Source organism: Eubalaena glacialis, chromosome 8, assembly GCF_028564815.1.
Source record: "Eubalaena glacialis isolate mEubGla1 chromosome 8, mEubGla1.1.hap2.+ XY, whole genome shotgun sequence".
Taxonomy (NCBI): Eukaryota; Metazoa; Chordata; class Mammalia; order Artiodactyla; family Balaenidae; genus Eubalaena; species Eubalaena glacialis.
Window position 1 is genome coordinate 94626919 of NC_083723.1, and position 17950 is coordinate 94644868.

Consider the following 17950-nt stretch of genomic DNA (forward strand, 5'->3'; position numbering starts at 1 on the left):
CATTTATTCTTGATCAAAGGCCCAAAGCATAATATGAATCAGCTCAAGTGAAAGCCCAAACATATAACTTTATAGTGATCTGACTTGACCCTTAGATACCTTAGACAGCACTTAGAGCAGGCAGAGCAATGTTTTCCAAACCAATTTATACTTCAGACTCCATATTTAAATACACTAACCTAGAGGATCACCTGGTTAGACCATTAACCCAATATCAATTATCTCAAACTAGGCTTTCGATAGAAATTATGTTTTTTTTTTTCAAAAAGTTCCATTATTTGGAGTTACAAAAATGAAACTTAGCTTAAAACATCCAATTATTTTTTAAAAATATGTTTCAAATGTAGTTAAGTTCTCGTATTCTAATAAAGGGATGTGGGTATTTTTAAAAATTAGAAATGCATGTATTGATGAGCTATAAAAAATGCTTAGATTCATTAATAAGAGAACCAGAGCAATGTGCTTAATGGGTCAATTGAAGTATTTTTTTTAAATTAGAAATACGTAAATTCCTGCAAGTACGACAAGCTAATGGGAAGAAATTGGTCAGGAAGAAAAAAGCATTCTGGTTGTAGAAAATATAATCACTGGGGAATCACAATCACAAATACAAAATGTATGTATCTAATTCAAAAAGAGTCATGACCACAGTGTTCATTGCAGCTCTATTTACAATAGCCAGGACATGGAAGCAACCTAAGTGTCCATCAACAGATGAATGGATAAAGAAGATGTGGCACATATATACAATGGAATATTACTCAGCCATAAAAAGGAACAAAATTGAGCTATTTGTAGTGAGGTGGATGGACCTAGAGACTCATACAGAGTGAAGTAAGTCAGAAAGAGTAAAACAAATACCGTATGCTAACACATATATATGGAATCTAAAAAAAAAAAAAAAGTTCTGAAGAACCTGGGGTCAGGACAAGAGTAAAGAAGCAGACATAGAGAATGGACTTGAGGACACGGGGAGGAGGAAGGGTAAGCTAGGACGAAGTGAGAGAGTGGCATGGACATATATACACTACCAAATGTAAAATAGATAGCTAGTGGGAAGCAGCTGCACAGCACAGGGAGATCAGCTCCGTGCTCTGTGTCCACCTAGAGGGGTGGGATAGGGAGGGTGGGAGGGAGACGCAAGAGAGAGGAGATACAGGGATATATGTATAGCTGATTCACTTTGTTATACAGCAGAAACAAACACACCATTGTAAAGCAATTATACTCCAATAAAGAGGTTTAAAAAAATTATGTAACTGTAGGGTTTTTTTCCTACTCCTATTTTTAGACTAGAATAGATGCAGGAATCCTGACTATTGAGAGCATTGATGGAAATCCATGAGCCTGCAGCCCAATGCCATAGAAAAAAGTCAGATCTCATTCTCTGACACAACAGAAGATGATTTAGGGTATCTGATACCTGAAGTTTTTTTTTGTTTGTTTTGTTTTTTAATTCCAGAATTTAGATCAGTCTTGGGAGGTTTCAACTCTGTAAATCAGCAAATATTTAATTAGAAATTAAGGCTAACAAAATGTTATGTGACCCTATATGCATTTGTATTTAAAATCTCCTGCTAGGTAGAAGAACTATGGAGTAATGCAGGCCAGGCAAGCAGTGCTGGCTAGAAGGAGGCATTCTTATTTTCACACAGTGGTTTTCAAATTATGCTCCTAAATACATGAATTAATTCTCCCAATTTACGTTTCATTGTTCCACACTGTAGTCTTTCGATTTAGTTCTCATATGGGTTTCAGTCCTATCCAGTAGATAAACAACAAGGAGAGTATTTTGAATGAGGAAATTTTAGAAACAATTGGGTGGGTAGTTGTACAAAAAAACAAAAACAAAAACAAACAGCTTTGAAGGATTTCACCAACCCTGTGATTCTCTGTCTATAATATTGTCTACTTGTATCATATCTTCTTAAATATTGCTACAAATCATATAAATACTTTAAAACATAATTCATATATATGCATATATATGATAGCCTCTTTAAAAAGTTACCTTTTTATAGAGAAACCGTAAGATAATTGTAAAAGCCCTCAGCTAATTCTTTTAACGTTCACTCAGCAAACATTTAATGAGAGTTTGTTCTTTGTTAAAGCCAGTCCCAAGGGAAAGTCATTCCTCTCCAGAAAGCAGGTCTATGATCCATGTGTCACCATCCACCTGGAGATCACTTATCTAAACTGAGGGCACAGAACCTGGGAGGAGATGAAACACCTTCTGGGTACTGGCCTTTTGAAATTCAAAACTAAAAAGTGATGGCAAACATCACACAAGCAATCGTCTGAATAACAAGACATTTTATCACCATTAATTTGACTAGCCAAACAAATCAATCAGGCAAATATGGGCACCTACCTAATGAGTGTGTTTAGACTATCTGCAAAAACAGAAACAGAAATATTTTCAGCAAGAAAAATATTTATTCTATTCATATTTACTATCTAGTGATAGTAAATAAAAACACATGCACTACCACTAAACACACACACACACACACACACATACAGGCAGGTGTATACACACAACCCCATCAAAAAGCACGACAGACAATCCCATTCACTACAACATGACAACCCTCATTTAATTTTGTTAATTTTGTACTAAGGTTGAAATTAATAAATGAAGTAAAAGCTTGGACTTCACAAGTGAGTAATAGGTAACTATTAATTATGTTCCTAGTAGCAGAGGTATATAAGAAGAAATCTATTTTGGGGGGCTTATGAATCTACAACCTCCTAGACACCTACTCATAAAAGCCACATGACGTTTGTTAATATTCTGTAGCAAAGATTAATAACTCGTTTCTTCAAATCTTACTTTCTTCACAGCAGTCTTTGGATATGATATATCCATAAATCTCATCCTGACTAAACCTAAAATTATACAGTCGAGCTTGTCTGATTGAGAAATAACTACTGAACAAAGTAGGGCCGGGTTCATCAAAAGTTTTACTTAGGTTTCTGAATAACTGTCAGCATATTTCAGCTGATCATTATATAATCCAAAGCTATTTAATGGATAATAATATAAAATGTGATTGTAACATATTCCTTCAGTCCCTATCACTTGAATTTGGATAATTCCAATGGTGTGTCTTTAGAAGAGATCCACACTTAAGAGACTTAAAGAGGCATGAATATTATTAAGCATAGTTTTCCTAATTCAATAGTGTTCTAGCAGTAAAAATGCTTGCACTCCATGAGCACTCATATTATTACTGTAAAGACTAAGCTTCCCTTACAACTCCATCTATCTCCATTTATACTTGCATTGATTTGCTTTGTTTATGTTAGTATCTCAGGAAAATTACCATTTTATATCTTTAAAAGAATTAGAACTAATGCCAGAAATAACTGTGGTTTATTTAGTCTGATCTGTTTTATAAGAGTTTGTGTATATAGAAATTTAGAGCCATAAATATCAACTAAGAATCACAGCAGACACTGACCACTTCCCATTGACTTCAAAATTACACAGCAGCCACGTACACACTGAAGTCAACTGGCAATATCATCAATAACCAAAATAAGTTAATATGAAAAATGCAGATAACTTAAGCCGTAATACTTTAAAATATATTTGACATTGAATTCTCAGGCTTAGTATTCATTAATTCTATAAATATTTTTGAGTGCCACTACACATCAGGTTTTACGTGACTGTGATAAGCTCTGGGGATATAATTATGAACAAAATAGACATAACCCAGTCTTCAAAGAGTTCACAGTCTACTAGGAGAAATAGATAATTAAAATATAATTATAACACGATGTGATAAACCCTGTGAAAGTAAAAGGTGTCACAAAATCAAGCAGAAAGACCTAGATAAAATGGGAACGAGTCATTCAAATGACAGTTTCTGCTATTAATTTCACTGATTCATTCACTTAATAGATATGTGTGTGCCTATATATAGTAGCCAGTTGTGTGGGTAACAATGATGAATAAAGTGAAACATGGTCCCTCTCCCCATGCAGCTTATGGACAGGTGGAAGAGACAGATTTTAATCTAATAATCACACAAATGACTGTAAATTTTCAAGTGAAACAAGTGATAGGCAGGAGAGATACACATGACTATGAGCCTGTAGAAAAAGATTATCTAGACAGAAGTTAGTGACAACTTTCCTAAAGAAGGGATGATAGGGCTGGATCTGGAGGATGAGTAGGAAATAAAGAGAGGAAGAGTAGAAAAAACATTTAGGGAGATAAAGCAGCATATGTGAAGACCCTGGTGGGAAGAAACAAGATGAAAAAAAATGCACTGAAAGGAGATGATAGGACTAGAGCAGAGTGTGGTATGAGGTTGGGGAGGCCAGTAGGGCCAATTCATGCAATCTTTTCGGTATAGAAAGATGTCTTATTTTCTTTATCATAAGAAAGGGGGCAGTAACAATTCAGTGGGATAAATTTTAGAGAGGTAAAATGAGAGAGTCTAGGAAAGAAAAAAGTGCTGCTTGAACTAGGGTCATGTGATAAGGGTTGCATAGTCACATGGAAACGAGTAGACAGATTCAAGAGATGTTTAGAAATGGATAAAGAAATGACACCTGAGGTTTCCGGCTTAAGTGACTAAATAGATAGTGATGGCTTTCACAGAGAAAACTAGGTTTTCTGAGGGGGACAGAGAATTTTAAGTTCAGTTTTGAACACGTTGAGTTTGTGATGTTTTGAAAGTGTCCAAGAAGGTATGTGAAGTAGGCAGCTGCATTTATGGGTATGGAATTCAGAGGTAAGGTATGGACTGTGGATAAAATTTACATAACATCTACGCTGAGGTGATAACTGAGATGATCGTTGGAGGATGTACAGAATAGAAGATGAGAGGACCTAGTGCCAAAGATGGTTAACTCCCATGTTCTAACTACACGTAGGGAAATCTATTCCGATTCTAAACTTTATTTTTCCCCTTGGTTCCATTGATTTTTTTCTCACATTTTGCAAAATGCTTATTTGAAGTTTGTGTGTGTTACATTGTCAGGTAAATCCTCATTAATTAAATAGTTAGTTTGCCCTATTTCTAAAATTATGCATTCAACCTTTTGATGTAGGTACAGCCCTATTTTCCTAGTCCAATTGCATTACAATTCTATTAGTCCTCCACCTCTTAACTGCAATTCCAAAATCCAAAAAGCTCTGAAAGTAGGAGTTTTCTTTTTTTTTTTATGTTTGGCACAAACTCAATTGGTAGCAAAATCAAACCTGAAATGAAGTAAGGTTATTTAAAGTCTTTCTTTATCCTCCTTACAGTAGATATTCATATGCACTGTTGCAGGTATATTAATGTGTTTGATTATGGGATGCTGTCTTGGACTCTGCAGGGTATCAAGGAATATGTACCATATTACCTCTCAAAATTTAAAGTATTGATAATTTTGAAACACATCTAGCCCTAGGTTTTTAAATAATAGATTTTGTACCTTTTCTTGTTTATTGAGTGAACAGCCTATAGAAAGGACTATGCTATATACTTTGCATATATTATCTTATTTAATCTTACAATATCATACATAAATACTCAATTGGGCCTCCACAATTATTTTCTAAAACTTCAGTACAATATTTAACTGCATTTTGTTTTCAGAGATTATAGTGTATCAAAAATTAAAATTAAAATTGAGCATATTCTCTCTTGGAGAAATAATGAGATGAGGAAATGTCCTTTCCAATTCAACAAACCAATTGAATGAATGAAAGATGTATTCTTCCTTTAATAAGAAAGAATTGTCCAGTTGTAACATTATATTTTGATATTATTAGACATATTTATGTTTAGTGCTTATGGCTGTATTTAAGTAAGTTAATACTACAGTTTATATTCTTTTTAGAAGCTTCTCATACAATTAAATTGTTTCCTGTAAATGTAGAAATATACAAGTTAATTATTTAAGCTAGATTCAGTAAAAAGTCTTAACTTCTTTAAAAAATATTTATCTAATGGCATTAAGACTTAAACATTAATATTTATTAATAAGGCTTTTATAAAACAAAAGACATTTTGCTTCAGAAATCAACAATTGTGTTTAAATGATGCTTTATACTTCACAGTTACTTTCAACTTAAAACAAAGCTCTCATGTAATGCTTAAATGTACTATTTTTCATCCTCCATATAGTGACTTTTTGATATCATTTTCATTATGAAGTTGTGAATGTTCTTTCAAGGATGCAGAGAATAAAGGAGAAACAAGAATGACTTCTTCAAAAGGTCATATTTCAAATATCTTGGAAAGTCATCAATGTTTTTTTAAAAAATTTTTTACACGTTCTAAAATAGATCCAAAGCCATAAATAGGAATACGTGGGACAAAAATCCAAACTTCCCGATAATACTTGTCATCTCTTGTATCATTATGCTGCAAATACATTACATTTTTAATTTTTAGTATATCTTAATGGTAAGATTTGGGATAACATCAATATATTGCCGACTTATGCAGACCTTATAAAAGAAATTCATAGGCCACTTAATGCAGGTGAATTTATAACAAATAAATTTATGTATTTTGTAAGAATAAAAGGATCATAAATGTTTATTCCTAAAAAAGAAAATCTAACAATTCAAATTGGTTTATATTATCTTAGGCTTGAACCTTTTTATATCCCTTATCTACTTTATGAGTTGATATATGGTCATCAATTAATGAAGTCATTTTTATCATAATAAAATGTCATCATTAGAACTGCAGTATTCTAGTGTAACCATTTTCTAAAAAATATGATTGGGGAATTTTAGGTAGTTAAATATTAAAATAACCTAATTGAAAATGAGACTTTAAAATTATTCATTTTGATTGGCAAACGGCAGAAAATGGCTTTGTTTCATAAGTACATTTTATCACTCAATTTTTGCAGATATTACTAGTATTTCTGGAGAAAAAAAAAAAAGTAAAATTTATCTTGTTTTTGTTTTACCTAACTAGTACATATAATTATTTTTGGTTCTCTATGTTTTAAAGGCACCTGTTACTACATTATTTACATAAATCAAACTGCTCAAGTAATTGTGCCCTCATGTACGAAAGGCCTTCAGTTGTAGTTTTACTTTCCACTTATCCCTGAAGAATAATGTTCCTTTAGAATCAAAAAAAATACTTCTGTTTTAATTTTTTTATGGTTATGGAAAGTATATAGGCATGAAACATCAGTTTGTTGAGAAGATTGATCACAGGACCTCATGGACTAGTTGAAAGCCCCAGAATGCAAGATAATAGTAGTCACAGTCACAAGTTGAATCAAACACTCCAACGATTTAAGTAAAGACTTTTATCCTCATTTTATAGATGAAAAAACTGAAGCTCAAACAGGTTATCAGACTCACTTACAATCACACAGGCAGAAAAGTGAATTTGACCTCTTGTCTTTTGAGTACAAGGAGGGTATTCTTTCAATTGCAAGTTATTTATTATCAGCACACAAGGATAGTAAAACTCCAGCCCCTGCAAATAGAAAAAAATATGTCCCACATCTGCATACAAATATGAATCAATTGACTCTACTCTGTAGTGGAAAAACCTTTGGAATTGCTTCCCCATTATTAGTTGAGTTTGGCTTGATTCACTTTTGATTTTGTCTTATTTTGTGTTTCACTTCATCTATCTTGTAACCACCTTATGGTGCAAGACCTGGGTTTTCCATACAAGTTGGGTAATGCTATAATTGAAATCTACCATCAGAAAATATGAACCCTAGATAAGTGTTTCCTTTCTTTAAGATGCTTTTTCCACTTTAGTCTCTAGATCTATGTATTAAATATACACTATTCTGAAGAGTATTAGCCTCCTTACCCAGGAGAAATTTTATTTCCCTTATATCATTTTACTGCTACCTTTCCCAAAAACCTTTTACTCCTTTTCACAAGGGTGGATGGGAAGGCAGCAGGTGGAAAGAGCAGAAAATAATATTAATTTTAGCTTGGCTTATTCTAAATAAATATCATGGCTATTCTATTCAGTATCTTTAAACTTCCTGCTCTCAGGGATAAATTTAAGAAATGAATAACTGCATATAAAAAGTTGGTAAGAATTGAAATAATAAAGAAGTTCTTTGTAAGAGCTTTCTTTTGTGTCGATTACTTTTGAGAAATAAAGAAAAATCAAAGTGCTAGTTAATATTATAGCTTTGGAATATATGGAAAATATTTTTACTGAAACTTCATATATGAAGATACAGGATTCTATTTTCCACACTAATCTGAGCAGACAAACTAAGTAAAATAAAACTTTTTCATTGAAAACAAAAATATATTTGAACATATTTGTTTTAGCCTTTTTAAACTTTTTCCATTTATTTTCAATTATTCTGTGGGAGGTAAAATAATGCCTCCTTCACCAAAGATGTCCACATCTTAATCCCCAGAACCTGTGGATATCTGACCTTACACTATAAAAGGAACTTTGTAGGTGTGATTAAATTAAGGATCTTGAGATGGGGAAATTATCCTGGAATATCTGGATGGGTCCAATGTAATCTCAAGGGAGGGTCCTTATAAAAGAGAGACAGGAGTGTCAGAATTAGACAAAGGAGAGAGATATGACTATGGAAGCAGATGACACAGTGATGAGAATTAAGCCAAAGAATGTGGGCAGCCTCTAGAAGCTAGAAAAGGCAAGGAAACAGATTTTCCCTTAGAACCTCCAGAAACAAACTAAACCTTGGTGACACTTTGATTTTAGCCCTGTTTAAATGATTTCAGATGTCTATCCTCTAGAATTGTAAGATAATAAATGTGTATTGTTTTAAATCACTAAGTTTGTGGTAATTTTGTTACAGCAGCAATAGGAAACTAATAGGCACTCCGTTTAAATTCTGAGTTCCTCATTCTTGTAGCATTAAGAATCTTGATGATGGCTTCTAGGAAACACCCTGCCTGGAAATTCTGGTGCTATGGGATTTCCTCATCATAGCTGAAGTCATTTGAGGAAAATCCTACGGAGTTCAGTTCCCCAAATCTAATGTCTTTAATTAAGCTCTCAATGTTATTAAAATGCTCCAAAAGCAGAAGTTATAAAGACAAAATGTTCTTTCTTTCTTACCCCCTTCCTCCCTTCCTTTCTTCCCTTCTTTCTTCCTCTGTATGATCTGAATAAAGTGCAGGTGAGGACAAATGAAAATAGAAAACTAGGCAGAAGCCAGCTCATAAAGAGGAATAAATACAACCTTAAGGTTTGTGCTTATAGCCCTGATGTGCCATATAAGACTTTTAGCAGGATAGTAATATGATCAATTAGTATTTCAGAAATATCCCTTAGGCAACAATATGGAAACTGAATTATTGAAAGACCAGGGCACAAAGAGAACAATTAGGAGTTTTTAGTAATATTCCAGGAGAGAAGAATAGAGGGCCCAAGCTAAGGCAATAGTATTTGATATTAAAAAGATAGGTTAAATATTACCCATAATATAGAGGATAAAAATTGTAAAATACATACAGGATTTCTGATTGATTTATACATGTGGTGAAGGGGAAGATTCACATATGATGAAGTGGTGGAGAAGATGGCATTTATCAAAATAAAGAATAAAAGTGGAGGCAAAAGATTAGAAGGAAAGATGATAACTTCAGTATTGGGCATAATGAAATCAGAGTGGCTGTGAAACATCCAATGGGGATGCCTAGTAAACAGCTAGATGCGTGGATTTAGAGAAACAGATATGGTGGCCAGCTTAGAACAAATCACTGAATCAGGGTTTTAGTTAAAATCACACAGGACAAAGAATTAGAAGTAAAAAGACAGAATCCAGGTGAAGAACTCTGAGGAATAGCAACATGTAATGGGCAGAAAGACTAAAGAAATCTCAAGAAAGTATAATGAAAATTAGGACAGAATGATTTAACAAAGCCAAAGTAGGATAGAATTTCAAGGAAAAAGTGGTTAACAGAGTCAAATAGCACAGGGATGAGGGAATAGAAAGAGCAGGAGATATTGCTGGCAGATTGGGAAATAACTGGGTCACTGGTGACCCTCAGGAGAATGATCTCAGGGACATAGTGAGAATAGAAGTCAGCCTGTAGGGACAGGAGGGACATTGCAAATTGTAAATGAGGAGACCTCGGGGCTCAGCACTAGGCACTTCTCCTCTCTCTCCACACTCTCCCCAAAGAGGGTCTCATCTGTTCCCCTGGCTTTAAATACCACCAATATGCTAATGATACCCAAATTTGCAATTCTCTTCCAGAACTCTCTATGAAATGGAAACTGGAATGCAGTAACTTGAGAAGTGAATTGGAGATGACACAGGACTCAGCACTAGACACCTTCTCCTCTTTCTCATGTATGTGGATGATATCGTCTATTCCCTCAGTTATAAATACCAGTTACACACTAACAAAACATAAATCCCAAAGTTTCTCTCTGGGAGGTTGAGGTTTATGTATATTAGATAAATAGATAGATATCTCACAAATATCTCGAAATTTAAAATTTGCATGTCCAACCACTCGTGATAATCCTCCCCAAAGCCTGTTTCTCTTCATTCTTCTCCAAATCAGTTAATGGCATAATTATTCATCCAATTTCTCAACTCAGAAACTGCGCAGTCTTCCTTTTGTCCTTCATTTTCCTTTACCCTCATATATAATCCACCCCATCCATTCGAACTCACAAATGGACCTCAAATAGTCATCTCTATCTCCAACTACCAGAGCTCTAGTACAAGCCACCATCATCCCTTACTGTGAATCCCTCATTACTCATCTCCCAGCCCCCTCCTTTGCTCTCTTCAACCATTCTTCATACACCCTTCAGAATGGACTTTTAAAATCATAAAATGGATTAACCTCTCTCCTGATTAAAAATCTTTCAGTTGCTTCCCATTTCATCTAGAATAAAGTTCAGTTTCCTTATCATGGCCTATGGATAGTTTGTCCCCCACCTACCTATTCAACTTCATTTTTCATTTGATCCCTTATGATTATGATCCCTTATTTGACCCATTTTTTTGATAAGCTAATTAAGGCTCATGTTAAGCATGTTAATAAAGCAGCACGCAGAGTTAAAATCAATCGAAGTCTGCTCATGTCTATGCTGGTGTTCTCTTGAAAGTGAAAAAGTATGTTAATAATCATAATGATAATAATGGCATACATTGCTAATAAGTATAGAAAGTTTGCTTTGTGTCAGGCACAGAGCACGGAGTGCTACCCACCATGTCTCATATAATCCTCTCAGCAAGCCGTGAGGTGAGCAGCCTTTCTCCGCACTTTCATGAGAAAGTGGAGATAAAGGATAGGTTGAGGAGCTCTGAAGCAAAGCCTGAGTTCAAAGCCTCACTGGTCTCACTACTGAGTCTTTGTTCCTCATCAGAATTGATTATTAAAATGAAGATGTTTTCCTTTCAAATTAACAAATATTTTTAAATGATAATACCTAGGGCTGAGGAAGGAACAATGCAATAGGCATCCGTGTGAGTTGCTGCTGGGGAAGTAAATTTGTACATTTGCATAGTTTAAGGAAATAATCCTAGATGTGTAAAAGGTTTGAAGCATCAAGATGATCATTGAAACATTATTAACAATGATTCTATAATGTAGAGAACATATACAATTTAAATATATACCCCAGTGGACTCTCTATAGCATTCTTCAAACTGTGAGATTTAATTTATTTCTCTCTTTTACTCAGGTCAAAGGGCTTTACTGCTAAAACCACTTAATTGTAAAATGACTAGAAAGCATAAACTTTGAAAGCAAAGTTAAAGTAAGCTTCCTTTCCCTCTATTAATCACAAAATTCTAAAAATAGAATTATACATCAAGTGACTCTAACACAAGAGAAAATATGACTATTAAGCAAGCTATTTTAAGAAAAGTATCATTATTTTAGTCATTACTAACACTCTGGCTTTAACTTCTATCTAGCCTTACCACTGAACTTTAATAGAAGTACATGAGATAGCATCTAAGTCCTGAACATTTACAAAACATTTCCATGGGAAAAGTTAGAATTTTAGGAGTGTTGAAGAGCAGCACATGAACGTCTTTCAAACAGTAACAGGATATTTCAAAATCTCAACATAAATGTATTAGGATGTTCAACCAGCGTAAACCAGACCTTATAAAAATGTGCTTACAGCAGACGATAACCTCATTATGTTCTCCCCATAAAATCCAACACTATAATGTGAGAATAAATCATTATTTCCATCCTTATAGTGTTGTTTATGTCTTGCCCAAAGCTGGAGCTCATTTCAAAGTAAACTTCCTAAAGGAACATAAGGATAGATAGATAGGTAGATAGATAGATGATAGATAGATAAATAGACAGATAGATAGATAGATAGATAGATAGATAGATAGATAGATATAAAGGGGCTTGCTTTGAAAAAGCAGCTCAAATAATAATGTCAACCAGATTCTTTTGCCTCTCATCAAAGGTTTTGTTTTGTTTTTCTTTCTCTCATAAATTCTTCTTAGAAGGACTACTCTTAGTGGCAAGGTCAACTTTGTCTTACCCCAAGTCACTAATGACTGAATTGGTAACTTGATATCTGAGAAGTCATTCGCTGTCATATGTCTATCACCAACCCTTCAGAAGAGTAAGAGAATGTAATGCCTTACATTAGGACTTGGTCAAGTTAAGGTAGAGTTTCAATTTTATTGAACTCTATATGTGCATGGGGGGAAATGTGATTGTTTTGTAGCCTATAAATATATTGCCAGTGCTAGCAAGTGGCAAGACATCTATCTCACTCTACAAAGTCAAATGCTGCAATGTGTCACTTTCAAACTTCTCTCACTGGTCCCAGGAAAATATGTACAGATTTCAAATAAAGTTATTTAAAGTAGATTCTGGTATACACGTACTCCAAAGTTAAATTTTCCAGTTAGACTGTCTCCAGTCAATCTGACCACTTCAAGCTGACAGGCAAGCCAGTCAAATAATCAGTCACAGTGGGCCAAAAATCTGTCAAAATGGTTTGCTTAACTGGTGATTACTTTTTGACTGACTTGAGCAGTCAAGTTAATCAAAACAGTCAAACCAGCTTTCCCATGTGTACACGGTCTTAGCTCTTCCTGTGTTAGTAGGTGTGCCCTGTTTACATATTTGAAAGAGTTTTATTAAGTTACATTGTTTAAGAGAAACAAGTCAAAAAAGTTATGAGCAACTAGTTTGACAATTAGGGCTCCCCTCAGAGCTGGACCTCAGCTTCAGCACTGGGGAGAAAAGGCTCATGGGACTTGCTGAGAGCTCCAGAGGGAGGCAAGGGCAGGGGCAGAAAAGGGAAAAGCACCATGGGAGCAGGAAGAAACCATATGCCCAGCTCCCAACATTTCTTGGTTAGAGGACTGAGATGTGTTCTGACAAGGGCTGGTTGTACCTTTTGAAATTAAATAAAAACACTTAGAAAGAATCCAAGGAAGTGTTTGGTGACATAGATATCACTGTTAACAATGGTTTTTGATTCTTGGTGCGAAGAGCCATTTCTGTCAGACAAAAGATAAGCTTTAAGAATCCCCTTAATTTAAAAATGAGGGTGAGGGCTATTTAATTTCTCAGCTTGCACAAATGACAACCTTGAACTGCAGTCTGATGTTTCCAAAGCAGTGTTAGAGGAGCAGTTAGGATTATAGGGTTTGGAATCAGCCCACCTGGCTTCAAAGCTGGGCTCCTCACGGACAAGTTGTATGACTTTGGGCCAGATATTTCCCTCCCCATATGTAAACACTCTTACCTGTTCACTGGGCGCAATAATACTACTTAATTTCCAGAATTGTTCTGATTACTACATGACTTAATGTGAGTAAAGCACTTTCAGTTGGGGAAGGTAAGGAGGACTTGCTGTAGAGAGGCATCTGACCAGAAGATGGTCCAGCTCAAGTTCACCATAACTGTGAGAGTATCTTATTCAAAGGAAGGATTTTTATAAAGTACTAGACTTCTTTTTTACTAGGGTTTTATGTTTTAAGTCATGCCCCAATTAATAGTTTTACCATTTAATATCTTTATCATTTCTAATAACGATGTTAATAGGTACATGGCTAATAAGTATATGTGGACATTGAGCTGGGTGCTTTACCTTTACTTTCTTATTTAATAATCATGAAACCCAATGAGGTATACCAGGTTTACACATGAAGAAATGAGTTTACACATGAGTTTCAATCAAATTACATGACCTGTCTGGGATCAAACAGCTGGTTATGACAGAGCTGGTTTTGAAACCTAAGCGCCTTGCTTTAAAACCTATGCTCATTCTAATACACCATGTTTCTAAGAACCTATAATGTAATAAATATCTAATTAATAATAACATATTTCTGGTTCTTCCAGCAAAGAAGAGTAGCTGAAATTGCAGGTTTGGGACTTCCTAAAGAGCAACATTTGTCTATTGGGCCTCCAAAGGTATTACTAGTAAATCAGAGGAACCAGGAAGATTGAACACTGACCTGGCATATCCAGATCCCATGTTCTTCCCACTCTCTACACTGCCACTTTGGGTTCCAAACAAGTACAAAATGTCTGGACGACAAAACTCACAGATTCCAAAGGATTTAGAGCTATAAAGGATTTCAAAGACTGGTTAATTAAGAAAATACAGGTAGAATATCTCATTAATTGAAGATGGCTCAAGAATCAATTAATAGCCTGAAAACTAAGCAATTCTTGTGACATCAAAACTATTTCATGCCAATTTCTTGGGTGATTTTTCTGCCATTGATAGAGGTAGTAATCTCAGAAAGTAATGTGCAAGAAGTCTAGACTCTGAAGGAGTATGAACGAATGATACCTCTGGGAAGTGCCCAGCCTTCCAGCTAAAACTCAACATAGAGGGTGTAATCCAACATAGAGGATTAACATCTCAGGAGATTTGCCCTAGGTCAGTTCATATCTCTGTGATGCCTTATCCTCTAGATGGAAATAAAAGCAGTGAACTCTCTTAAATGTGCCCTATGGTCTGATTAAAGATTGAAAAGGTCTCTAAAAATCCACAGCACTCCCAGGGAAAAATGCTAAATATCATTATCATTATTACACCAAATGCCATAATTTGGTCTCCTCAGATTCCCTTTTTATGTAGATTCCATCAAACTCTGACTTTTGACTTTTTGCCTCTCTGACCAAATCTCCAATGACAAAGCAAAGGGAAATGTTGAGGCAATTAGTGGGAAATGGAAGCAATTAATTCCCTTTTTTTAGTGGAGACCTGGCCTCTGTGAACCAGTTTAACCAAAAATAATCAGTGACCTTTCTCTGACCAAACTGAAGCAAATCTGCTTGATATTTGTCACTGGTTATCCATCTACTGCTTCAACATTAATGAGTCTCTTCACTTTGCCCCTTTCTTTTATGAAATAGAGCCATCTATTCTGGTCCCTTGTTACCTCTGCAACTGCCATTTTTGCAAATTTAATGTAGTCAAAGACCTCGTTATCCATGTATAAGCCTAGGAACCACTTTTAGCAGAGCTGTGATTTTTGATTTCCCCCAACCCTTCTCCCTTGAACTGTTTCCCCTTCTCTGCTATAAAGATGGGATCTTGTTCAAAATGAATAAAGTAGAACAACAAAGATACAGTTTAAGTTTAAAAGTTCCCCAGAAAAGACTACAGAGTTTACTTAGGTCTAAGACCCTTACAGACCTAGATCCAGGTCGCTGCTCCATCACTTACCCACTGGTCACCTTGGAAAAGTTACCTATCCTTCAAAAGCCTCACTTTTCTCAACAATGGCAATAGCGGACTTGCCTCAAGGGCATGTCAGGCTCAAATGAGGTGATAAAGTCTTTAGTACATGATGAGAGCCCAATGGATGTTAACTATTATCAACTGTGGAAGAGAAAAGACTATTTCATTTACAATATCTGATTTTGATACTGGTTAAAACTCCTTCTAAGATGACTGTTACTCAAGCAGAAGTAATTAACATTCACTGTCTCTCTTTTATCCCTCAATAGAGGACTTAATATTTCAGCTTATGCATTTATTTTATAAATTCTTTCCTTCTCCTAGCATATTATAGGATATTTTTGCTTGCTATTTTGTCATTGTTGCTGCTTGTTTTGTCTTTAGACAAATACATCTTAAGCAACTGGTTAAAGGTTGCGTTACATATTTCACTGGGTGTGTTCAGTGGGGCTGAATCTAAATGAATTTAGATACTACTTAGTACACCAGTGTTTCCTATTGAAACAAATAGAAATGAGAATGAACTGGCAATGTATTTTTAGAAAATATGGAAAAGTAGATGTGACCTATGAAGAAAAGGCAAATTATGCAGAGTTGCTTCATCCTCTACTTCATTTTGCTCTGAGACCTCTGTCCTAAGGCAGAGTCCTCCAAGGCTATTTTCATAGGAGAGAATATATGAGACAGTAGCCCCTGGTTATGTTCTATGCTCTAGAAATCTGTCAGAAATGTGAGATCAGGGATCCCATAGGGAGAAGCAGAGAAGTCCTCCCTTTGGGTTGTGACCTTTATTTCCAATCTTAGAGCTCCCATGACCAATCTAAATTTGATATCCTAGGAGCAAATTCAGAACTACTCTTCAAGCATAGGAGACTTTAACACAACCACACCCCTCTTCCTTCACACTCAGGCCCAGCCCCAGCCCTTCATTCACTCTCCACGCTAGGTATTAATTCAATATAAAATATTCAGCTAACACTCGCACATACACACACACAGACTTATTTAAAGTCACATGGCAAGTTAGTAGCAAGCTAAAAATGCTGAACTTCTGACTTCCTATTTTACAGTGTGTTCTATCAGCACTAAACAAAGCAACCACAAAGAAATCACTGAATCACTTGCAAATATTTCCTTGGCCCACTGGTTTGGGAGCTAATCCATGTTCAGTTTAAGTGGTTATTTTTACAGTGGAAAATGACACAGTCCACCACCTTTGATTTTCTTATGAAGTAGGTTCTACAACATTTTTAGTAAAGAACTTGCCTTCTGTTGTTGCCAGAGGTACAACCACTTTGCAAAGTATTATCCAGAGACACATAATTGTCCTTGCTGTCTTAAAGCAGATACAGGAGCACTCTATAAACAAAATCTAAAACTTATGACTCTGGTCTTTCATCCCACCAATCTGTGTTCCAAATGGCCAGAGATATCCTGCTAAAACACAATCAGAACAAGCTACTCTTGTTAAATCTGTACAACCCTTAAAAGCATAGCTCTTATGGTCTGCCCCCACCTTAACTCTCCAGCTCTTCTTTATGTTATTCCCCACAATGATTCCAAGCTATAATCAAAGACCCCTGAATGTGCCATGCTTTTCACATCTCTGCTCTGATGGAAAGAGCAAATCATCCATCATGTGAAAAGTGCCTTACATATGTGTAGGACAATCATAACCTATAGAAGAGGAAAAGTGATTGACTAAATGGAGAGAAACATTTGAGAGATGCCTCTTAGCCTAAGACTAATTAAAGAGAAGCCTAAAAGTTTACCAAACCTTAGAGTCTGATGGTAAAAATGCTACTGACAAAACTTCTGTTACGGACGTCAATAGTTCAGTAGGTTCAAATCTATTTGAATTTGCACAGGATCAAAGGGAGCAGAGAATGTAAACATCCTAGCTGCTGAGGAATTCCCTGCAGACACTAGCTGACAGCATTACCTGTCTATAGAGAGATTTTCAAGGCAAATAGGTACTGGTCTAGATTTTTGGGGGGTGTGGAAAGATGTCTGATAGAATGAGTTTTCACCAATGGAGGAAAAAAAGGGATACAGTGAAATGTCTGATTGAACAGATAACCCTGGCTCAAATGCTTTTCTGGATGGAAATACACCCAAGGAAGCTAAATATCTTTCAGAACTTAATTGTTCATGTGCATATGAACTTTTGTATTGGAAACATGTTCACAAAAGAAGGAATAAAGAAAGGAACAAAGGGAGGGATAGAAGGATTCTCTGGCCCAGTGGAAGAAGCTAGAAAGTGAATCACACTCTGTTCCAGTACACAGGCCGAGGAGGAGTGTTTCAGG

At 35.4% G+C, this 17950-nt stretch overlaps 1 protein-coding gene across 1 annotated transcript in view; it reads right to left on the reverse strand.

Moving 5' to 3' along the window:
- TFEC (transcription factor EC) overlaps positions 1 to 7363 on the reverse strand; it is a 64415-nt gene extending 57052 nt beyond the window's left edge. Inside the window, exon 1 of the mRNA XM_061197960.1 lies at positions 7341 to 7363. The gene's annotated coding sequence lies outside the window, so the exon portion shown is untranslated. The remainder of the gene's footprint in view (positions 1 to 7340) is intronic.
- Between the last annotated feature and the right edge of the window lie 10587 nt (positions 7364 to 17950).